At 40.9% G+C, this 26,251-nt stretch overlaps 1 long non-coding RNA gene across 1 annotated transcript in view; it reads right to left on the bottom strand.

The window, feature by feature from the left end:
• Positions 1 to 7,932: 7,932 nt before the first annotated feature.
• Positions 7,933 to 26,251, bottom strand: part of LOC148163106 (uncharacterized) — a 43,397-nt gene continuing 25,078 nt past the window's right edge. Inside the window, exons 2-3 of the long non-coding RNA XR_015769520.1 lie at positions 22,937 to 23,112; positions 7,933 to 8,027 (exon numbers count right to left, since the gene is read on the bottom strand). This is a non-coding gene — a long non-coding RNA (uncharacterized LOC148163106). The remainder of the gene's footprint in view (positions 8,028 to 22,936; positions 23,113 to 26,251) is intronic.

Here is a 26,251-nt window from a genome sequence, read left to right as displayed (position 1 = left end):
TTGTGTTTTATTTTTTAATGTACTGTGGGTTTTGATCGAGGTACAAAGGTTTTTAATTTTGTGTTACAGTTGGAGAATTAGAAAAATGTAATCAGCATAGTAGCATTCCTTTTGAATGATAAGTGGAGTAAAATATTCTGAGTCATTTTGCCAAACTTTGAAGTGGGGGTCTGTCCAAGACGTTTTCACTAGGTACTGTGTATGCTTAGCATAAGTATTAGTACTGGGGTAAGCCTAGGGAGCACCTTGATGGGGATTAAGAAGTGTAGTTGTTGTGATGAGCTCTGGGTGTTGTATGTAACTGTTGAATCACTAAATTGTCCACCTGAAACTAGTATTATACTGTATGTTAACTAACTGGAATTTGAATGAAAACTTAAAAAGAATAGGGGGCACTTTAACCCAAGTTGGCTAGAGAAATGGACAGGTGGTGGCGATATTCTGAGTCAGGAAAGAGGCAGTGCATGGTCAGGTATGTAGGAGGAGGATAGAAGGCATTGCTGAAATCAAGACCCACAAACAGGAAGAGGGAGCAGTTCTTCCTTTCTAGAGGAAGAAATTCATTGTGTTGGGAACTGGGGCTCCTGAAGGTGGGTCAGGAAGGGGGTGGACTTAGTTGGTGATTTAACATTAATGACTGATAGGGGAATAGTCCAATGTTGGGTGAACATTGTGTTAATGAATAATTCTATTATAAAAAATGTTACCTAGTTTGTGAGCAGGTCTTTGAAGTTGAACGTGTGTGTGTAGGCGCAAGAACTAGATGGACATACACCACCCTATGAACCGGGTGTATATCTGGTTCTCTGAGTAACATGATGTGGTCTTATCTTCTATATTCTGTTTTCCACCTTGACCCTATGACTACTGTGATGGGACTCAGCTCCTTTAAAATGTTGTTTTGGAAGCATGGTAGGATACCACATTAAAAGGAATGGAGTAAAAAATACATATAAACCAAAATAACAAAAGGAACCCTCTCTCCCTCCTTTCCCATATTTCCCACAGGGTCTGTCCCAGAAGATAAGTTTTGGTGTCTTTTTTTTTTTTTGTACACATTTCACTTTGCAGGGGATCCTATATAGTCTCATGTCTTCAAATATCACCTTAAGCTTGTGAATCCCAAATTTGTGTATCTGTTACCATCTTTGTACACCAGCCACATATATCCAACTGTTGACTTCACTTGAGGTGTCTAACGCATTTCAAACTTGTCATGAGTGCTGTTCATTAGAAATACAATGCTAGTTACACATGTAATTTAGTTTATTTAGAAAGTCATGGAAATAAAAAGGCTAGTATTAACACGACTGTCAAATAACAAAACTAAATTTAGTAATGAGTTTGATGTCCTTTATTCAAGGGAAAACAATCCATAGGTTGGGGGAGTACAGTACCTCATAAGCAATAGAACACTCATCCTGAGGGTTTTTGAGCTAAAGCAGGTTTTATAGTGTTAGAACAGGCATTATAAAAACAGCATGATTGGCTAGGAGGTAAGGGGTTTCCCCGTAAGATTAGTAGGTCCAGGGCACCTGGGTGGCTTAGTCAGTTAAGCATCCGACTTTGTTTTAAATATTTTATTTGACAGAGATGGAGAGAGAACGCACAAGTAGGGGGAATGGGAGAGGGAGAAGCAGGGTCCCTGCTGAGCAGGGAGCACCTTGCGGGACTCGATCCTAGGACCCTGGGATCATAACCTGAGCCGAAGGCAGCGTTTAGCCAACTGAGCCACCCAGGTGCCCCAAGCATCTGGCTCTTGATCTCAGCTTACTCAGGTCTATCTCAGGACCCTGAGTTCAAGCCCTGTGTTGGGCTCCATAGAGCCCACTTACTTAAAAAAAAAAAAAAAAAAAAAAAAAAAAGATGAGCAGGTCCTATTGTCTAGGATAAGGTAAGCTAGCTAGAACTGAGTTGGAGGATTTGTGATTCCTCGATAGATGTTTCCCATAAGCACAGGCTTAGGTTTAGATTTGTGATATCAGGCCACTGGGGCAGGCTCTATTTTGTGGGTCCCAATATACAAATTAATCAACTCCAAGTTGCCTTTATGCATTACATGGCATGCAGATAGGATAACATGTAAAAATTATGCTTATGTGTGCTAAGTACTGTTGTATGAGTTAGACCTCTGTAGAACATCAGTAAGCAGGTGTTCATTTTGTGCCCATTTTACAGATGAGGAAATTGTGTAAAAGAGAACACATATAAAGGAAAAACACATAGTTGTAGACTGTCACAGCTCTTTGCAGGGTTATAAACTTTTGCAAGGTATAACTGCATGATCTGCACCTGCAAAGAGTACTACTGTTCTGCCAAGTGTAAAGGTGTTGGTTTCAACACATTGATCTGTTTGTTATGAGGAAAGTTTTTTTTGTATTGTGTAAAAATAGTCTAACCACTCAAACTTTGTAAGGTGCAAAACTGGCTCAGCAAAATTAACTCAAAGGCACATGTGAAAATGATCATAGCAAGAGGTTACAATTTATTGTGCAGGGAAGGTTAATCCTCATGGACTCAAGAGCAGAGCATTTAGAAAATAACAGCAACATTACAGGTCTCTTCTTGGGAATTTCTGTGCCCTCTGTAGTATCATGGAAAGATGTAGCTTCCCCTTGTGTCCCTGTGTCTGTTGTCTTCCTCCCAGAAACTGAACTGGGAAGGAGAAGTGAAAGACTCATCTCAGGGTCTTGCATTACTCACAGCTGGGCTGAGCTTTTCCCTCAGGTTTCCAGTAGTTGCAGATCAACTACTATGCTGTATAGGGCTGGCTTCATGGCATGTGACTAGTGCAGTTGCAAAGGCCCCTGCTTGGTTTAATGATGCGCTGTTGCCACCTTGATATTCTTAATGATTTGTCAACAAGGGGTATCACATTTTCATTTTTCACTGTACTTCACAAAATATGTAGCTTACCCTGATACTGTATTTAGGAGATTAAAAAAAAATTCCAGGAAGCAGAGCCCTGCAAACTGTAGCTGGTAACGGAATAAAACCAGGACATTGTCCTAAGAACGAGCTCAAAGTACTGCAAACTGCATTGGCACCAGGGCCAGATAAATTGGGGGTTGAAAACTGGCCCCATCCCTACCTTGCTAGGTAACCTTGAGCAAGTTACATAATCTCTCCTCTGTAAATTAGAGATAATAGTATCTACTTCACAATCACTTCCTCTGAGAGACTTTTCTAATCCTGCTAATTCTTCTAGCTGTGGCTAAATAGTTTTTGTCTATGTCCCTAGAGCCCCTGTTCTTATTTTCTCAGTGAAATAAACTGATGTTCATTGTTACACAGACCGATCTGAACTCATAGGAAAAAGCAAGATGCAGAACAATGTTTTATATGCTATCATATAAATAAAAAAATATTCGCACAAAAAAAAATTTGAACCCCAAGATTAATGGAATTGTTAAATACAGATAAGCTCCTTCACACACACAATGAAATGGCATTTTTGGGTATCCTGTTTCCTCTGTGGTCACTCATCTCCAGTACATCTGTTTGCAGCTTCTTCATGTCTCTCCTTTGCATTCTCATGATACTCCCAAAAGACTGCTAATTCTTCATATTAATCCCTTTCATGCAATGTCTGTTTTCGTGTCTGCCTACCAGGCCTTGCTGCTGACTTATACCAATCCAGGATCCAGAACACTTCCTAAAGTACAAAAATTAACTCTATACCAGGAAAATATTGAAAATGAATTTTAAAATACATAGGAGAAAAAAAGGCCACTGACCGTGGCATTAGATCTCCTTCATGCAACACCAGCTATATATACTGACTTGGGACCTTAATACAGCTGCGAAATCTCTTCTCCCATGTAATGTAACATAATCATCACAGGAGTGATATCTGACCATATTCATGGGCTCCTCTTACACTGAACGGGAGGGGATTATACAAGGTTGAGGGTCACCTGGGGTCCTCTTAGAATTTTGCCTACCACAGTATGCCCTCTGGCCCCCAGTGATCCAGTCTGTCCCACATACAAAACTCATTCACTCCATCCCACAGTCTCCAAATTTTTCATGGTATTATGGCAACAGCTCAAGTCCAAGAGCTCATCAAAACTGCACAGCTCAAAGTCCAGAATCTCATCATCCTAGTCATCCAAATCAGGCATGGATGAGGTTTCCTGGGTATAATCCATGCAGTACAACTCCCGGGGCACAATCCCTCTCCAGCTGAGGACTGGTGACACTAAAGTGACAGACAAGCTATCTTCCCCAACACACAACGGTGGGATGGGCACGAGATAACAGCTAGAACACTCTGGTTGGAAAAGAGGGGCAGGGGTAGGAAGGCAGAAAGGAGTTAAGAGTCCCAAAGCAGTTTGGAAATCCAGCTGGGAGAACAACAGCCAGAATTCTTTGATAAAGTTTCAAAGCCTAGAATAATCCTTGGTTTTTCAATTCCAGATCGGCACTAACACTCTGCTCAAGGCAATCTAGGTTTTTCCTATTATACTATCCAAATTCTGCTACCTCCAACTTCTCCCTTAGCCATATAGCCAAGTTTGTCATTTATATTTTCTTCTTTCCACGTAACCGCAGGCAACAATCTTGTTAAACTTTCTGCCACTACGTAGCAGGGATCCCCTTCCTCCAGTTTCCAATAACGTGTCCCTTGCTTCCTTCTGAACCCTCACCAGCGATGTCCTTAAAGTTCAGATTTCTACTAACAGTCTGTCTGAGGCAATCAGGGCTTTCTCTCAGGCCACCTGGGCTTTCTTTAGCGTGCACATCAAAATTCCTCCAGCCCTCGCCCACTACCCAGTGCCAAAGCCAGGCCTACATCTTTAGCTGTTTGCAGTGGCGGCACCCCACATTCAGGTACCAAAATCTGTATTAGCTTCCTATTGGTGTGGAATAAATGACCACACTCCTAACAGCCTAAAACAACCCCCATTTTATTAGCTCACAGTTGTGCAGGTCAGAAGTCTGTGCCCAGTGTGACTGGCTTCCCTGCTCCGGGTCTCACAGGGTGAGAGGGCAGTGGACTTGCTGCACCCCTTTCTGGAGGCTTTCGGGAATAGTCCCTTCCAAACACATCCGTGTTGTTGGCCGAATTCAGTTCCAGGCTGCTGGAGGACTGAGGCCCCTTTCTCTCGCTGGCTGTCAGCCAGGGACAGCACTCCTCTCCTAGAGGCTGCCTTCAGCTCCTCACCATGTGGCCCCCTGAACATGCTCTCTCGTGCCTCAAATCTCTCTTTCGGAAGGGGGCCTAGGCCCTTGTGAGTGTTCCCCTGATTAGGTCTGGCCCACCCCCGAACAATCTCCCTAGCTTAAGGTCAGCTGATCTGTGGCCTTAATTACATCTGCAAAATCCTTTTTGCTATATAATTTCACATCATCATCAGAGTGCTATCTCCTCATGTCCACAGGTTCCATCCACACCCAATGGGTGGAGATTGTGCCAAGACAAGGGTCACTGGGCATCATCATGGAATTCTGGCTACCACACAATCCATGTACATAATCAAACAGAAGTGCAAACATGTTCTCCAAAACACATGAATAAAAACGTTCACGGCATCATTATCGGTGATAGTCAGGAACTGGAAACAATCCGAACATCTATCAACAGCTGAGTGAATACACACAGTGTGGTATACTCATAGTAGAGACTACCGTACAGACATGAAACAGGCAAATATATCCCTGCGTGCAACAACATGGGCAGATCTCAATATCAGAACATTGAGCAAAAGAAGGCAGGCATAAAAAGGCACATGATTGATAATTCTATTTGTAGAGAGTTTAAAAACAGCCCAAAAAAACCCTTACGGTGACATAGGTCAGAAGAGTGGTTAACTGTCAGGTGTAATCATTAGAGAAGGACACAGTTTAGGCTTCTGGGACACCAGTTATGTCGTATGTCTTGATCTCGGTGGTGGTTACATGCATGTGTTCACTTTGTGAAATGTCATCAAATTGCTGTCATTTATGACTAGTGCTCTCTCCTCTTTGTATGTTATACTCCAATAAAAAGAAAATCTACCAAAAATAGCGGGGAAAAACACATATAAAATGCAAAGTGGGGTGCCTGGGTGGCTCAGTCGTTAAGCGTCTGCCTTCGGCTCAGGTCATGATCCCGGGGTCCTGGGATCCAGTCCCACATCGGGTTCCCTGCTCCACGGGGAGGCTGCTTCTCCCTCTCCCACCCCCCCCGCTTGTGTTCCTTCTCTCTCTCTCTCTCTCTCTCTCTGGCAAGTAAATAAATCCTTTTTAAAAAAAATGCAAAAAGAACTGACAGAAACACACTTCAGAATCTAAATCCCTTACTCTAAGTCTGAAATCTCAAAAGCTATGAAAACCAGCGTTATTTTTCCTGTCTCATATGCACGTAAAACGTGACCCGAACTGACAGGAGGCTGTTTTTAAGTCTTTATTTATCCTTCTCAGCATGGATATTTGTGTTTCTCTATGGAAATATTGTCTTATTAGATTCAGCAGTGCTATTCCAGACCCTGCTTATGGCTCTTATGGAAAGTATGGTATATGAATCTGCAACATCTGGTCCCAAGGGTTTCAGATAAGGGATGGTGGATGGGTAGTAGTAAAGGGTTTTAATGCAATTTTTTCAGCTGAAGGCAAGAACTAAGAAGGACCACAGACTGTTTGTCAGAGATGGACTGAATTTCTTGAGTTTCTTCCCCAGCATTTCAAATGATATGTTTTTCTCCTCCTTGGCCCTATTGATAAAATGGATTATTAAAATACTAAAATATTTCTCAATATTACAATATCCTCTCAAGAAAAACTACCAGGATGTGGTAGATTTTCTATACATCGTTAAACACTACATACTCCAAATTGATGGATAAAACATTAAATCTACGCTCCTAAGTGAGATAGATCCATATTTCTGTGCTTGAGGGCACATGTGGGAGTGTGCACGTGGGCTTGTGCATTGTGCGTATATGTGGACCTGTGGGCTTGCGTCCACGTACCGTCTTTTCCGGGTCTGGGAATCAGGGTTTAGGCTATCTTTATTAAATAAACTTGGAAGATTTCTATCTTGGTTTCTAACTTCTAAATCAATTTAATAAGGCTTAGGAATCTGTGATTTCTGAAAAGAACTGGATGATGGTATTCATCTCTCCTTGTACTTGTCTCAGTAAGTTTGGTTCCCAAACCTAGTTGAAAAAAATAACACCGTTTTCTGATAAAGCTGCAACTCTTCAAAAATGTACATTCCAGGATAGGCAGAGAACTATTCCACACAGGACATCGGTGCTGATATCAGATAGACTTGGGACACTGTCCAAGACCTTACTTGTGCATGACTTTTCAGCAAGTTACTTAATCTCTTTTAGCCTTAGTTTCTTCACTCGTGAAATGAGATTCTAGTCCCCTCTCTCATTGCTTCCCCAAGACTTAGGACAGGGCAATTTTCACATTATTACCCTAGCCAATTAGTGTGCAAACCTGCCACGATCGTAAGTAGTACATGCATATTAGTGACAGCTGACATCCACAAACAAATAGTTAACAAACAGTGACGGCTGACATCCACAACCGAGAGAGACTGTTTCAGGAGTTGTATGTATTTGGGGGTGTTTATTCAAGCTCCTTGAAATCATGCTTAGAATTGCTTTGTATTCTTCTACATAAAATCTCTGCAGACTATTTCTACATAAAATGCATCACCTATTTCCTAATTTTCTCAAAACACACACACACACACACACACACACACACACACACACGTGTGTGTGTGTGTGGGGAGATTTTAAAGGTTAAATGATACTAGCATTGAATGAAAGTAGGAAACACTTGATTCTAAATCCAACCCCTCCACAACCCCCTCCACACACACACTCTTCCCACCACAAACACCACACACTTCCTACTGGCTCACTCAGACAAATACTTTCAACTTGCATCTGCTTCTCTTGGTACTTACCGTGATATTTGCAAATCATCGGTTTATAATGACTGTGCTGGGTTTCAAAAATGGTCACAAATGAGACTTCTGGTTTCAGCTCCAACATATGAAACAAGGTGGAAATCAGCAATCCCTCCTTAAAACAAGAAAACAGTGCAAAAGCTGAAGCAACCTATTTTTTTTTTTTTTTTGACTCATCAGAGTGCTGGGGTGGCAGGGCAAACCACCACATAAAATCTCGAGAGAGTGTTGAATTCAGGCCGTCGAAACTGAGATCTGCTTTCCTGCATCAGAATCCTCTGTAATCATAAACTGGTAAGAGCACTCAAATGGTAAATAAGTTGAATTGCTTGAAGCTGAGTCTGGACTAACAGGAGAGTGAGAATCTGCTTCCCCTACCACATCTCCACCCTGCCCCCCCTTCCATCCCCTGAGGTCTTAGGGGGCAGCCACATGTTCATGGTCTTTCACTCCAGGAAATGGATTTTCATGGTGAAGTTCTGAGAAAGGTGCCTTAGTTCTTCTGGCTGGGAGAGAGGAAGAGTAATCATTGTCAAAATAACCCCCAGAGCCTTCCCCATGACAGAGGCCTACTCTCCAGGGAAAACAATTGGCTAGAGCTTTACCCTAGGTGGAGGAAGGGTATTCCTCCCACACAGGCCCCCTCTAGACTTCCTGTCCCACCTGAGGGAATGGGGGTAGGCAATAGGGGTCAAGCCTTCCAGGAACTAATTTGAGAATACTGCAGCCAGGGAAAGGAGAGAGGGCATGGGAGAAGGCAACGCCACTAGAGATACACCTGTGAAGGCTGTAGCCCAGAGACCCGGCCCCCACTAAAAGACAAGAGATTTAACCATGAAGCTACAGAATTACCTCCCTCTCCCCACACCTTACCACATCAATGGGGTTCCAGAGAAATAACTGTGGATTATAGCTGAAAGCACTGCAAAACCGCAGATTCCCTGTGAACAGGAGTGATTTGGGAAGCTCAAATTCAAGAGAGGGGACCAAAATAAGGACACTCGAAGAACTGGAAGCTTCTGGCACTTATAGCTACAGCAAACATAACACACAGCCCAGATTCCAAGCCAGATTAATATAAATATTCACACTAAATGCCTAGTTACCTCAGGTCCTATTACCCAAACATGTCTGGCTTTCAACAAAAAAATTACAAAGCGGGACGAAAATTAAGAGAATGAAGAGACAAAGCAAGCATCAGAGCCAGCCTCTGATATGACACCCATTTTGGAATTGTCAAATAGGGGATTTAACATAACTATGATTAATTTGTTAAGGGCTCTAATGGAAGAATAGGCAACATGCAAAAGCTGATGGGTAATGTAAGCAGAGAGATGGAAATTCTGAGCGAGAATTAAAAGGAAATACTAGAAAACTAAAACACAGTAACAGAAAGGAGGGTTTGTCAGTAGACTCAGCACAATGGAGGAAAGAATTGGTGAGCTTGAAGATAAGTCATAGGTCAATAAAACTTTCCAAACAGAAATGCTAAGAAATAGTAACAGAAAAAGAAAAAAAAAAAAAAAACCATAACTGGACTTCCTGTCATGTGAAATTGGAAAACGTTTCACGTATTAATCCAAATTCCAAAAAAGGAAAGAAGTAGAGATAACAGAGAAGAAGGAAAATTGGAAGCCATAAGGGCCAAGAACTGCCAAAATAAGTGACAGACACCAAATCATAGATTCAGGAATCTCAGTGAATACCAAGCAGCATATACACTAAGTACACACACACACACACACACACACACACACACACACACACCCCTAGAGTTGTTATATTCGAACTGTATAAAATTAAAAACAACGAGAAAATGTTGAAAGAACAAACTAGAAGAGAAAATCATCTTACCTATTGAGGAATGTGAATAAAAATTACAACTGACTTCTCATCACGACCCATGCAAAGAAGGAGTAGAGTGAAATGAAATATTTAAGGTGCTGACTGAAAAGGAAAACCATCTACCTAGAAATCTATTTCCAGTAAAATATGAACAAAAAGTAAAAATTCTCTCAAAGAAAAGTTGAGCAAATTCATCTCCAGGAAATCTGCCTCGCAGGAAATGTTAAGAGACGTCCTTCAGGCAGAAGGAAAATAATATGGGTTGGAAACATGGGTCTACCTAACGAAAGGAAGAGACTCGTGAAGTAAAATGGAGGTAAAAAAAAAAAAAAAACATCTTTCATGTTTCTTATTCCTGTGTCATCTGAAAGATGACTCTTCTCTAAAACAGGATAGCACAATGTACTGAGTCATCACAGCACACAGATAGATGAAAGGGAAGACAGAAGTATCCCAAGCAATGGGAGGGAGGAATTAGGAATACTCTGTGATGAGGCACCTGCAGCACTACACGTGAACCCATACAGTGTTTTTTGAAGGTGGACTCAGCTTAGTAAAAGTGTATATTGTAAACTCTAGGGCAACCACTGGAAACAGTTTGAGAAGCAGTATAAGCAATAAACCAAAAGAGGGGAAAACAGGTGCAAATATCAATCCAATTATATCAATAATGACTTTAAATGAGAATGGCCTAGGTACACCCGCTAAAGAGAGATTTTCTGAGTGGACACAAGGAAGACCCAAGTGTACCAAGTATAAGTTGCCTACAAGAACCTCACGCTCAACACAAAGGCGCAGATAGCTTAAAAGTAAAGGGACAGGGAAAAGTTTACCATGCTAACACCGAGCCTAAGCAAGGTGCAGGAGCTCCATTAATTTCAGATAAAGCAGACATCGGAACAAGGAAAATTGCCAAGTATAAAGAGGGGCATCACATAATGATTAAGGAGTCGATTCTCCAAGAGGACATTAACAATCCTAATTGTATAAGCCCCTACTAACAATGTTAAACGGTGTCAAAATATATGAGGCAAAACCTGATAAAAGGTCAAGGAGAGATACATAAATCCCTGATGGTAGTGAGAGATTTCAACACCCCTCTGTCACTAATTGGTAAATCAAGCGGGCAGACAAGCAGATACCGAAAAGATACAGATAACCTGAACAGCATTATCCATCAACTCAATCTACTTGACTTGTATAGAACACTCCATCACTCAACAAGAGCGGAATCCATAGCCTCTCAAGCTCACGGGGAACACTGACAAAGATAGACAATATGTGGGGACAGAAAACACACCTTTACACATATAAAGGAATAGGACTCATACAAAGTAGGTTCTCACACCACGGTGGAATCAAGCTAGAAATCAACAACAGAAAAGTAGATGGAGGGGCGCCTGGGTGGCTCAGTCGGTTAAGCATCTGCCTTCGGCTCAGGTCATGATCCCAGGGTCCTGGATCGAGTCCCGCATCGGGCTCCCTGCTCAGTCGGAAGCCTGCTTCTCCCTCTCCCTCTGCCTGCCGCTCTGCCTACTTGTGCTCTCTCTCTCTAGCTCTCTGTCAGATAAACAAATAAAATCTTTAAAAAAAGAAAAAAAGAAAAGTAGATGGATAAGCTGCCTATGTTTGGAAATGAAACAAAACATTTCTAATCGACACATGGACGAAAGAAGGAGGCTCCAGAAACACTTAAGGACATTTTGAACTAAATTAAAATGAAATAAAACTTATTAAAATTATTGTGAAACAGCAATACTTCAGAGGGAGATGAAATTTAGAGCATACATTCACATACTGGAGAAGAAGAACGATCTAAAATCAATAACCTTAAGAAAGTAGGAAAAGAGACCTATTTAAGCCTAAAGTAAACAGAAGGAAATCCATCATAAAAATCAGAGCAGAAAACCATGAAATCGAAAGCAGGAAAAATGTAGCAAAGATCAGTGACACCAAAAGCTGGTTCTTTGCAAAGGCCAATAAAAGAAGCAAACCTCTTTCTGGCCAAGAAAAAAAAGAGAAGACACAACTTACCAATATCTGAGTGGAAAGAATGGACATCACTACTGATCCCGTGGGCACTAAAGGGATAATAAAGAAATGCCGTCGGCAATCCTATGCCTGCAAATTTGATCCATTAGAGGAGATGGCCAGATTCCTTGAAAGACATTAACCACCAAATCTCACGCAGAAAAATAGATAACCTGAACAGTTATATATTTATGCCCTGGGCCCAGACTCTTTCCTTGGTGAATTCCAAACAAACATTTAAAGAAAGAAAAAAATGATTCCAATTTGCCACCATCTCTTCCAGAAAACAGAAGCCGGGGAACACTTCCTAACTCATTCTCTGAGGTCTGCATTTCCCCTAATAGCAAGACAGACAAAGACATTGCAAGAAAGGAAAACTACACACCATGATCTCTCATGAACACTGTCATAAAATTCCTCAACAACATATCAGCAAATTGAATCCAACAATGCATAAAAAGAACTGTATATCATGACCAAACGGGATATCTTTCAGGCACACAAGACCAGTTCAACATTTGAAAATCAACGGATATAGTTCACCTCATCAACAGGCTAAAGAACAAAAATCATACGGTCATATCTAGCGATGCAGACAGCAATTGATAATTCAACAGGCTTCATGTTAAAAACTCTCAGTAAACCAGGAATAGAGGGGAACATTCCCAACCTGATGAAAAAGATCTATGAAAAACCTACAGGTAACGTCATGCTGAAGGAAGACAGTCAGACGCTCCCCACCCCCCAGACATGTCCGCTGTCATCACTCCTATTCAACATGTAATGGAATCCCAGCTTGTTACATAAGAAAGGAAAGAGGAATTAAAAGGTGTACAGATTGGAAATGTTGAAATACAACAATTTTTATTTGCAGAGGACACGGTTATTTATGTAGAGAACACCAAAGCATCTACAAAACACTGCTGCATTAATAAGGGAGTTTAGTACAGCCTCCACAATAGAAGGTACAATATACACATGGCAATTGCTTACCTATCTATATATGAACACTGAACAATCAGAATTTGATATATTTTTTAAAATTACCTTTTTTAAAAAAGTGATTAACTCGCATCAGGTCTTCAACCATGTCCATTTCTGAGTCTTCTCTCACAGTTACTGTTTGTTTGTTTGTTTGTTTGTGTTTCTAGTTCCAGTGTAGTCAAAAAACAGTGTTATATTAGTTTCAGGGTACAAGATAGTGATTCAACAATTCCATATATTACTCAGTGCTCATCAAAATAAGTGTACTCTTAATCCCTTTCACCTATTTCACCTGACCTCCCTTCTTCTGGTAACCATCTGCTTATTCTCTATAGTTAAGAGTCTGTTTCTTGGTTTGTCTCTTTTGTTTTCCGTTCACTTTTGTTTCTTAGATTCCACATATGAGTGAAATCATATGGTATTTGTCTCTCTCTGACTGTCTTATTTTGCTTAGCCTTATACTCTCTAGATCCATCCATGTCGTTGCAAATGGCAAGATTTCATTCTTTTATATGGCTGAATAATATTCGTGTGTGTGTGTGCGTGTGTGTGTGTACCACATCTTTATCCATTCGTCTATTGAACATTTGGGCTCAACAATATTGCATTGTGTGTGTATACATATTTGTGTGTGTGTGTGTGCGCACACGCGTGTGTGTGTATACAGGGATTCTACTTCTGGTGTTCTATATAAAACACACATACACATGCACAGACACACAGACACACAGACACACACACACACACACACATCTTTATCCATTCATCTATCAGTGAACATTTGGGCTGCTTCCATAATTTAGCTATGGTAAATACTGCTGCAATAAACATAGGGGTACATATATCCCTTCGACCTAGTGTTTTTGTATTCTTTGGGTAAATACCCAGTAGTGCAATTACCGGATCATATGATAGTTCTATTTTTAATTTTTTGAGGACCCTCCATACTGTCCTTCCTCAGTGGCTGCCCCAGTTTGCATGCCCACCAACAGTGCACGAGGGTTCTTTTTCCTCTACATCCTCACCAACACTTGTTGTTTATGTTTTGGGCTTTAGCCATTCTGACAGGTGATAGCTCATTTTGGTTTTGATTTGCATTTCCCTGATGATGAGTGATGTTGTGCATCTTTTCATGTGTCAGTTGGTCATCTGTATGTCTTCTTTGAAGAAATGTGGGTTCATGTCTACTGCACAGTTTTTAATTGGATAAAGGGTTAGTATCCAACTAACATCCCCCACCCCCAAACTACCTTTTACAATAGCAACCCTATATATGAAGTACTTAGGTATAAATATAACAAATATATACAGGATCTGTTTGTGGAAAACCACAAACAATGATGTAGAAATCAAAGAAAATCTAGCTAAAAAGAGAGATATTTCATATACGTGGACTGGAAAACTCGCACTTGTTAAAATTTCAATTCTTCCCAGACTTATCCATAGAAACAACAGAATACCCATCAAAATTGCAGCAAGCTCTGTGACAATACTGACATACTGATCTAAAACTTATATTGGAAACCAAAGGCTCTAGAATAGATAATTCTGAAAAACTCTGAAAAAGAAGAATTCACAACTCTGAAAAAGGAGAACAAAGGTCCAGGGCTCATATTATCTGATTTCAAGACTTATTATAAAGCTGTAATAATTAAGACAGTGTGGTATTGGCAAAGAACAGACACAGAGTTCAGTGCATCAGAACAGCAAACCTGTAACAGACCTGCACAAATACGACTCAGTTGAACGTGACAAAGATACAAGCACCATTTGATGGAGAAAGAATAGTCTTTTCAATAAATGGTGCTGGAAAAAATTGGAGTCCTAGGACAAGAAAGTTTAACCGAGCCCCAGACCTGACACTTTTACACAAATTAACTCAAAATGGACCAAGGGTCTATATTTAAAGTTCAAAATATAAAGCATCTGGGAGGAAACGTAGGAGAAAATCAACATGACTTTGTGTTTGCTGCTGAGCTTTTATACAGAACACCAGAAGTAGCATCCATGAAAAAGAAAAAAAAGAAAGCTGAGTTGGACTTTATTAAAAATAAAAAACTTGCACTCTGCAAGAGAGGCTGTTAAGAAATGAAAGGCAAATAGAGACTGGAAGAAAAATATTTGCTACAACTCATATCTGATAAAGGGAATTGTACCCAACATCTCCAAAGTCTAGCGAAACAAAAGCAAAAAATGAACTTTTGGGACTTCATCAAGATAAAAACCTTCTGCACAGCAAAGGAAACAGTCAACAAAACAAAGAGGCAACCCCCAGAATGGGAGAAGATATTTGCAAATGACACCACAGACAAAGGGCTGATTTCCAAGATCTATAAAGAACTTCTCAAACTCGACACCCAAAAAACAAATAATCCAGTCAAAAAAATGGGCAGAAGACACGAACAGACACTTCTCCAAAGAAGACATACAAATGGCTACCAGACACATGAAAAAATGTTCATCGTCATTAGCCATCAGGGAAATTCAAATCGAAACCCCACTAAGATACCACCTTCCACCAGTTAGAATGGCAAAAATTGACAAGGCAAGAAACAACAAATGTTAGAGAGGCTGTGGAGAAAGGGGATCCCTCTTACACTGTTGGTGGGAATGCAAGTTGGTACAGCCACTTTGGAAAACAGTGTGGAGGTGTCTCAAAAATTTAAAAATAGAGCTACCCTATGACCCAGCAATTGCACTCCTGGGTATTGACCCCAAAGACACAGATGTAGTGAAAAGAAGGACCATATGCACCCAATGTTCAGAGCAGCAATGTCCACAATAGCCAAACTGTGGAAAGAGCTGAGATGCCCTTCAACAGATGAACGGATAAAGAAGATGTGGTCCATATAGACAATGGAATATTACTCAGCCATCAGAAAGGATGAATACCCAACTTGTGCATCAACATGGATGGGACTGGAGGAGATTATGCTAAGTGAAATAAGTCAAGCAGAGAAAGTCAATTATCACATGGTTTCACTTCTTTGTGGAACATAAGGAATAGCATGGAGGACATTAGGAGAAGGAAGGGGAAAATGAAGGCGGGGAAATCGGAGGGAGAGATGAACCATGAGAGACTATGGACTCTGAGAAACAAACTGAGGGTTCTAGAGGGGAGGGGGGTGGGGGTTGGGTTAGCCCAGTGATGGGTAATAAGGAGGGCACGTACTGCATGGGGCACTGGGTGTTATGCACAAACAATGAATCGTGGATCGCTACATCAAAAACTAGTGATGGATTGTATGGTGACTAACATAACAGAATAAAATAAAATAAAATCTTTTAAAAAAGAACTGATATAACTCAACTAATAAACAAATAACTCAATGACAAATGGGCAAAAGATCTGAACAGACACCTCACCAATTAAAATATCCAAATGGCAAGTGAGCATATGAAAAGATGATCAAGATCATTTGGGATGTGGGGAATGCAAATTACGGTAATAATGAGAGAACACTACACATTACTCAGACGGCTAATACCCGGAAAACTGACAAAACCAACTGCTGGTGAGCATGCAGAACAAGAGGAGCAGTCGTTCATTTACGGTTGGAGCTCTAAATCGCACAGCAACTTAAGAAGACAGTTTGATAGGTTCTTACCAAAGTCAAAGAGAGTCTTACAGTAACAGGAGCCAATAATCAAACCCTTAAGTATTTGCCCAACTGATTTAAAAACTTATCTCCTGTCAAATAAAAATCAGCCTCCAGAACTAATCCAGAATTAATAAGGAGAACACTCTTCAAGGGATGGTGGTAAGGAAAAGGGATGGGGAGAGGCACTCTTATAACAGAGAGAATACTCTGACCATAAGATCAGCAAGCATCCCAAGAGTTAGGCCGAAAGGCTCTTTCCTTTATAGAGAGGACACAGAGAACCCAGGGTGGAGGAATGGAATGAAAGGGTGGTGTGAACAGGCAGCGAATCAAGGAATGCTTCACCCTGAAGCCAGCCTACTCTCAGAAGGGCTGTGCGCTGGCTCCGACTGCTGGGGGGTCAAAGTTCAGGAACCCAGGGAAAGGACAGAACCTTAAGCAGAGTCTGATTAACAAGTATTTTGCTCCAGGTGTTCAGTAAACACAAGTAGCTCAGCTGATCATTTATGAGCTGAGGAATGGGAGTTCGGAGGGACCGTGTCTGGTTTTGTCACAGCAAACAAGGGGGCGCCTGTGAATCTCACCTGAGTCATATGGCAAAGGAAGACTCCTTGCAGTAAGCACTTTCCTAGAACACAGACTGGGGAGATCTCTTAACCTTCATTGTTTTCCAGGATCACAGGGTGGCAGCAAAGCTCAACATTGTCAGTCCGCACACAATCCTACACACCAATGTCTATAGCACCTTTATTCATAATTGCGAAACAGGGAGCAACCAAGATGTGCATCAACAGATGGATGAATAAATGATCTTGGTGCTGGGGTAGTCCGGTGAAGGGTATTAAGGAGGGTACGTGTTGTAATGAGCACTGGGTGTTATACACAAATAATGAATCATTGAACACTACATCAAAAAAATATGATCTTGGTGCATCCACACGATGGAATACTATTTGGCAAAAGAAAGGAATGATCTTTCAAGCCACTGACAGACATGGATGAATCCTAAATTCCTATTGATAACTGAAAGAAGCCAGTCTCAAATGGCTACGTGTGTGTGTGTGTGTGTGTGTGTGTGTGTGTGTGTGTGTGTGTGTGTGTGTGTATTCTCTGTGTGATCCAATTACAAGGAATTGTGGAACAGGCAAAACTAGAGATAGTGAAGTGGTCAGTGCTTGGCAAGAGTTGTGGGAGGGGAACTTGAACAGGTAAAGGAGCTTTGAAAGTACTATAGAGGTGTGTTATGGACTGAACCTGTGTGACCCCGGCCTTCAGAAGTCATATGTGAATTCTAACCTCCAATGTGATGGTATTTGGACGTGGCCATTAACTAGGTTTGGATGTGAGTATGGCCATGATGATGAGAGTAGTACTGTCTTTGTAAGAAAAGGAAATGCCCAAAGCTCTCTCTCACTCTGTCAAGTGAGGACACAACTAGAAGGAGGCCATCTTCAAGCCAGAAAGACTGTACTCATGCAGAACACTCTGGTGTTCTGGTATCCTGATCTTTGCCTTCTAAGCCTCCAGAACTGTGAGAAATAAATATCTGTTGTTTGAGCCACCGAGTATATGGTATTTTGTTATAGGAACCTGAGCAGACAAAGACTGTGTGATGTTTGATTGGTGTTTACATAACACTATGCAGTTGTCACAATCCATAGAGACTTAGAGCACACAGGATGAAATTTAATGTATCCAAAATTTTAGAACATCATTAAAGAATTTCAGGAATATCAGAACGGAATGCAGAAAGTGACAAAAAGTTCTGACCGTATTTCAAATGCATGGAAAAAAAAAAAAAAAAACTTCACTGAAGGTTGTGAGGGAAACAGTGTTAACCTAAGCAACTTTGGAAATGAAAGAACGTGCTAAAAGATGAAATGACTACCTACATCCTTGGAGAAAATATTTTCAAACCACACATCTTAAAAAGGATTAGTACTGGAATTTACAAAAACTCTAAACTTGACAACAACAATAGCATCGAAAGAATAAAATACTTACAAATAAACTGAACCCACGAGGTGAAAGTTTTATACGCTGAAAACTACAAAAAACTGGGGGGCGCCTGCCTGGGTGGCTCAGTCGGATAAGCGTCTGCCTTCGGCTCAGGTCATGGACCCGGGGTCCTGGGGTCCTGGTGTCGAGCCACCCGTCAGGCTCCTTGCTCAGCGGGCAGTTTGCTTCTCCCTCTGCCTCTCTCCCCGCCGCCCACCCCCCCAACCAGCCCGTGCTCTCTCTCGCTCTCTCGCTCGCTCACTCACTCTCTCTCAAATAAATAAAAATAAAATCTTAAAAAAAGAAAACTACAAGAAAATGCTGAAAGGAATTTTAAAAGGACATCAATTAATGGAAAGACACACAATGTTCATTTATTGGAAGACTTGATGCTGTTAAGATGTCAATAGTACCCAAAGCATTCTATAGATTTAATGCAGTACCTGTCAGAATACCAATGACATTTTTTTGCAGATATAGAAAAATCCATCTTACAGTTCATATGGACTCTCAAGGGACCCCCAACAGTTTGGGAAAGAATGAACAAAGGTGGAGGATTCACACTTCCTAATATCCAAACTTACTGCAAAGGTACAGTAATCAAAAGAGGGTGGCTCTGGCATAAAGACAGACACACAGACCAATGGAATAGAATAGTCAGAAGTAAACCTTTGTGCGTGGGGTCAGTTGATTTTGAGCAAGGGTGCCAAGGTCATTCGATGGGAAAAGGACAGTCTCCTCAACAAATGGTGTTGGAAAACCTGGAAGTCCACATGCAAAAGAATAAAGGTAGGCCATGAAGGTAGGCCACGTGGTGTATACGTACAGTGGATTACTTTTCAGCCTTAAAAATGAAGCAACTTCTGCAACATGTGACAATATGCATGAACCCTGAGGATAGTATGCTAAGTGAAATAAGCCAGACCAAAAAAAGACAAGTACTGCGTGATCCCGCTTCTAAGAGGTAGCTAAGATAGTTAAATTCATAAAATCAAATTGGAATGGTAATTAACAGGGAAGGACTCAGGGGGAGGGGAAACTAGGCAGTTATTAATTATTAGGCAGTTATTAATCCACGGGCGTAAAGTTTCAGTTAAGTAAAGTGAATAAACTGTAGAGATCTTCCATACAACATTGCACCTAAAGTCACCAATAACGTACAGTTAAAATTTGTTAAGAGGCTAGATCTCATGGTAAGTGTCCTTATGACAAGCAAAGCTTTTGTCTAAAACTTGCACTTCATCAAACAGTCTTACTTGCATTGGCAATAAATGCTGGATAAGCATTTATTCAGCACTACTGTGTTCCAGGCACTGTGGATTTCAAAATCTGGTCCCCTCAAGGAGCTCAGACAGATGGAAGAGATAGCTGAGTAAACAGATTATTCCAAGAGAACATTGAGAGCATTAGGATGGCAATACAACACTTTGAGTACTAGGAAAGCACAGAGATGGAACATTTAACCCAGCCAGCTCATCAGGAGGCTTACAGAAGTCTTCTTGAGCAGATGGCTTCTGACCTGTATGGAAAGATAAACAGAAACTAGTACAGTGAAAATCATTTAAAGTATAGGGAAGAACATTTTTTTAAAGTGCCCAGAAATGAGAGAAAGTATGACGCTTTCAGACAACTGGGATATTCCGTAGGATTCATGGATCATAGGGCGCAACGACTGGGAAGGGTAGGGGTTGAAGACAGATAAGGCTGAAATCGTAGGAAGGGAGTATATCCTAGAGGACTTTATATTCATGCTAAGAAGTCTGGGCCATCCTGACAGCAAGGGGAGTCATGGACTATTATAGAGCAAAGGAGTGCTTTTGTCCAGTTCTGTGATGATAAAAAATGATTTAATATTCATTTCTTCCATTTTTAGATGTTCCCGTAATGTGAATTTTGTGGTTGTGGAATGAGAGAATTTGGGATATCATATTTTGTTCTACTTGAACATCTACTATGTTGCCATGCGTTATAGAAGCAATTTTTCAGGTACAGGACCTTATCTAATCTTCCCGATGTTGACAAGGTGTTGTTATTCCTGTTTGACAGATCAGGAAACTGATGTTCAGAGAGGTCAGCAGACGTATCCACAGTTTTAGAGGTGGAAAGTGAAAGGTACGCGATGGAGGCCATCATTCCAGGTAATGTGCTCAGTCTTTCCTTCAACCTTTGCCTCTGCTATCTTCTAGTTCGCCACAACTCTTGTATTCACAAGAGGGGCAATTTGGTGGGAAGCCATGGGAAATAAGGTTGAGGGATACTTTGGTATAAGATAATAGCACTGACACCAATTCAGAAAACAGTGGCTACAAAGAAATAAAAGGTATTCAAATTGGCAAAGAAGAAGTCGAACTCTCTCTTTTCACAGATGACATGATACTTTATGTGGAAAACCCAAAAGACTCTACCCCCAAATTACTAGAACTCATACAGCAATTCAGTAATGGGGCAGGATACAAAATCAATGCACAGAAATCAGTGGCTTTCTTATACACTAACAACGCAACTGTAGAAAGAGAAATTAGAGAAATGATTCCATTTACAATAGCACCAAAAACCGTAAGATACATCAGAATAAACCTAACCAAAGAGGTAAGGATCTATACTCTAGGAACTACAGAACAGTCATGAAAGAAATTGAAGAAGACACACAAAGATGGAAAAATATTCCATGCTCATGGATCGGAAGAATAAACATTGTTAAAATGTCTATGCCACCCAGAGTAATCTATACCTTCAATGCCATCCCAATCAAAATTCCAATGACATTTTTCAAAGTGCTGGAACAAACAATCCTAAAATTTGTAGGGAATCAGAAAAGACCCCGAATTGCCAAGGAAATACTGAAAAAGAAAAACAAAGCTGGGGGCTTCACGTTGCCCGATTTCAAGCTATATTACAAAGCAGTGATCACCAAGACAGCAGGGTACTGGCACAAAAACAGACAGATAGACCAATGGAACAGAATAGAGAGCCCAGATATGGACCCTCAACTCTATGGTCAAATAATCTTCGACAAAGCAGGAAAAAACATGCAATGGAAAAAAGACAGTCTCTTCAATAAATGGTGCTGGGAAAATTGGACAGCCACATGCAGAAGAATGAAACTGGACCACTCTCCAACCCCATACACAAAGATAAACTCAAAATGGATGAAAGACCTCAATGTGAGACAGGAATCCATCAAAATCCTAGAGAAGAACATAGGCAGTAACCTCTTTGATATCGGCCACAGCAACTTCTTTCAAGATACATCTCCAAAAGCTAGTGAAACAAAAGCAAAAATGAACTTTTGGGACTTCATCAAGATAAAAAGCTTCTGCACAGCAAAGGAAACAGTCAACAAAACAAAGAGGCAACCCACAGAATGGGAGAAGATAATTTGCAAATGACACTACAGATAAAGGGCTGGTATCCAAGATCTAAAAAGAACTTCTCCATCTCAACACCCAAAAAACAAATAATCAAGTCAAAAAATGGGCAGAAGATATGAAAAGACACTTCTCCGAAGAAGACATACAAATGGCTACCAGACACATGAAAAAATATTTATCATCATTAGCCATCAGGAAAATTCAAATCAAAACCACATTGAGATACCACCTTACACCAGTTAGAATGGCAAAAATGGACAGGGCAAGAAACAACACATGTTGGAGAGGTTGTGGAGAAAGGCGAACCCTCTTACACTGTTGGTGGGAATGCAAGTTGGTAGAGCCACTTTGGAAAACAGTGTGGAGGTGCCTCAAAAAAATAAAAAATAGAGCTACCCTATGACCCAGCAATTGCACTCCTGGGTATTGACCCCAAGGACAAAGATGTAGTGCAAAGAAGGGCCATATGCACCCCAATGTTCATAGCAGCAATGTCCGCAATAGCCAAAATCTGGAAAGAGCCGAGATGCCCTTCAACAGACGAATGGATAAAGAAGATGTGGCCCATATAGACAATGGGATATTACTCAGCCATCAGAAAGGATGAATGTCCCAGTTTTACATCAACATGGATGGGACTGGAGGAGATTATGCTAAGTGAAATAACTCCAGCAGAGAAAGTCAATTATCACATGGTTTCACTTATTTGTGGAACATAAGGAATAGCGTGGAGGACCTTAGGAGAAGGAAGGGAAAAATGAAGGGGGGGGCAATCGGAGGGAGATGAACCATGAGAGACTATGGACTCTGAGAAACAAACAGGGTTTTGTCGGGGGAGGGGGGACTGGTTAGCCCGGTGACGGGTATTAAGGAGGGCACGTACTGCATGGAGCACTGGGTGTTATATGAAAACAATGGATCGTGGATCACCACATAAAAAACTAATGATGTATTGTATGGTGACTAACATAACCTAATAAAATTAAAAAAAAAAAAAGAAAGAAAGAAAATAGTGGCTACTAATCCTGGGCTGCAGGGGTGGTTTCAATATCCACAAATCAGTCAACTTGATACCCCACATTAATAAAAGAAAGGATAAGAACCACATGACAGATGCAGGAAAAGCATTTGACAAAGTACAGCATCCTTTCTTGATAAAAACCCTCAACAAAGTACGGATAGAAAGAACATACCTCGGGACGCCTGGGTGGCTCAGTCAGTTAAGCGTCTGCCTTCGGCTCAGGTCGTGATCCCAGGGTCCTGGGATCGAGTCCCGCATCGGGCTCCCTGCTCAGCAGAGAGCAGGTTTCTCCCTCTGCCTGCCGCTTTCCCTGCTTGTGCTGGCTCTCTCTCTGACAAATAAATAAAACTTAAAAAAGAAAGGAAGAAAGAAAGAACATACCTCAATATTGTAAAGACCGTATACAAAAAGACCCACAGCTAATACCATCCTCAATGGGGACAAACTGAGACCATTTCCCCTAAGGTCAGGAACATGACAGGGATGTCACCTCTCACCACTGTTGTCCAACATAGTACTGAAAGTCCTAGCCTCAGCAATCAGACAACAAAAAGAAATGAAAGGCATCCAAATTGGCAAGGAAGAAGTCAAACTGTAAGTCTTCGCAGACCACATGAAACTCTAATGTAGGCACGTGATGCGATGAGCACTGGGTGTCATATGCTACTGATGAATTCTTGAACACTACATCTGAAACTAATGATGTACTATGTGTTGGCTAGTTGAATTTAAGTTAAGAGTCTCCTCAAGAAAAAAAAAAGAAGAAGAAGAAAGAAAAAAGCCTCCACCAACACATGCTAGAACTGATACAGGAATTCAGCAAAGTCACAGGATATGAAATCAATACACAGAAGTCAGTTGCATTTCTATACACCAACAATGAAGCACAAAGAGAAATCAAGGAATCGATCCCATTTACAATTGCACCAAAAACCATAAGATACCTAGGTTTAAACCTAACCAACGAGGTAAAAAATCTGTACTCTGAGAACTATAGAACACTTATGAAAGAAATTGAAAAAGACACAAAGAAATGGAAAAACATGCCATGCTCATGGATCATAAGAACAGATATTGTTAAAAAGTAAAAGTCTATACTACCCAAAGCAATCTACACATTCAATGCAATCCCTAATAGAATAACACCAACAGTTTTCAGAGCCAGAACAATCAATTCTAAAAATTGTATGGAGGGTGCCTGGGTGGCTCAGTTGGTTAAGCGACTGCCTTCGGCTCAGGTCATGATCCTGGGGTCCCTGGATCGAGTCCCACATCGGGCTCCCTGCTCAGCAGGGAGTCTGCTTCTCCCTCTGACCTTCCTCCCCCTCATGCTCTCTCTCTACCATTCTCTCTCTCTCAATAAATAAATAAAAATCTTTAAAGAAAGATAAATAAATAAATAAAAATTGTATGGAGCCAGAAAAGACCCCGAATAGCCAAAGGAATGTTGAAAAAGAAAGCCAAAGCTGGAGGCATCACAAGTCCAGATTTCAAGCTGTATTACAAAGCTGTAATCATCAAGACAGTATGGTACTGGCATGGAAACAGACACACAGATCAACGGAACAGAACAGAGAACCCAGAAATGGACCCTCAACTCTATGGTCAACTAATCTGCCACAAAGCAGGAAGGAATATCCAATGGAAAAATAAGACAGTCTCTTCAACAAATGGTGTTGGGAAAACTGGACAGCGACACGCTGAAGAAAGAAACTGTACCACTTTCTTACACCCATACACAATAATAAACTCAAAATGGATGAAAGACCTCAATGTGAGACAGGAAGCCATCAAAACCCTTGAGGAGAACACAGGCAGCAACCTCTTTGACCGTGGCGACAGTAACTTCTTGCTAGACATGTCTCTGGAGGCAGGGGAAACAAAAACAAAAATGAACTCTTGGGGTTTCATCAGGATTAAAAGCTTCTGCACAGCGAAGGAAATAATCAACAAAACTAAAAGGTGGCCTACTGAATGGGAGAAGATATTAGCCAATGACATACTGGATAAAGGGCTGCTATCCAAGATCTATAAAGATCTTATCAAACTCAATACACAAAAAGTAAAAAAAAAAAAAATCCATTTAAGAAATGGGCAGAAGATATGAACAGACATTTCTCCAAAGAAGAGAAAAAAAAAAAAAGGCTAACAGACACATGAAAAAAATGCTCAAAATCACTCGTCATACAAATCAAAACCTCAATGAGATACCACCTCACACCTGTCAGAATGTCTAAAAGTAACAACTCAGGAAACGGCAGATGTCGGCGAGGATGTGGAGAAAGGGAAACCCTCTTGTACTGTTGGTGGGAATGCAAACTGGTTCAGTCACTCTGGAAAACAGTATGGAGGTTCCTCAAAAAGATAAAAATAGAACTACCCTATGACCCAGTAATTTCACTACTAGGTATTTATCCAAAGGTACAAAAATAGTGATTTGTAGGGGCACAGGCACCCCAATGTGGATAGTGCTGCTATAAACAATAGCCAAAATATGGAAAGAGCCCAGGGATGTCCATCAACTGAAGAATGGATGAAGAAGATGTGATGCGCCCCAGGTACTTTTTGGTTAAAAAGAAGATTCTATTATGTCCATTGGGGTTTGTCAACTGAAATGATAAAAATAAAATTAAAAAGTATCAACTGTTTTCTATATTGAGAATAAATCAATTGCCAGTCTGAAATCCTGGAGAAAGGATTACCAAATTCAAACAAATGCCCATTTGCCATCATATTAAAGGACAGGATGAGCAAACTGAAAAACAGGATTCTGCCCCTGCCACCACACTGGGCGTGTGCGTGCACACAGACACAGACAGACACAGACACACAGACACACAGACACACAGACACACAGATACACACACACACACACACACACACACACACACACACACACACTCTCACACTGGAATATTATTCAGCCATCAAAAAGGATGAAATCTTGCCATTTGCAACAACGTGGATGGAACTAGAGGGTATTATGCTAAGCAAAATACATCAGTCAGAGAAAGACAAATACCATATGACTTGACTCATATGTGGAACTTAAGAAACAAAACAGATGAACACAGGGGAAGGGAAGGGAAAATAAGATAAAAACAGAGAGGGAGGCAAAGCATAAGAGACTCAACTACAGGGAACAAACTGAGGGTTGCCGGAAGGGAGGTAGGTGGGGGGGCGGAATAAATGGGTGATGGGCACTTGTTGTAATGAGCACTGGGTGTTATATGCAGGTGATGGATCACTAAATTCTACCCCTGAAAGTAATACTACACTCTGTGTTAACTAACTTGACTCTAAATAAAATCTTGAAAGAAAAAAATACAGAAAATAGTGGCTCCAAATCCCAGTTCTGTTGCTTAGTCACTGTGTCATCTTAGGGCAGTTACTTCACCCTCTCTGAACCTCAGTTGTCCCCTTTTTAAAGTGCAAACAAATTTACACAAACTTACTTCTGGGAAGCAAATACAATAATTTATGTAAA

Source organism: Eumetopias jubatus, unplaced genomic scaffold (genome assembly GCF_037043125.1).
Source record: "Eumetopias jubatus isolate StellerSeaLion01/CBP00866 unplaced genomic scaffold, mEumJub1_p1.0 scaffold_11, whole genome shotgun sequence".
NCBI classification, from domain to species: Eukaryota; Metazoa; Chordata; class Mammalia; order Carnivora; family Otariidae; genus Eumetopias; species Eumetopias jubatus.
Note: the sequence above shows the minus strand (reverse complement) of the source record. Positions and strands in the feature narration are given on the sequence as shown.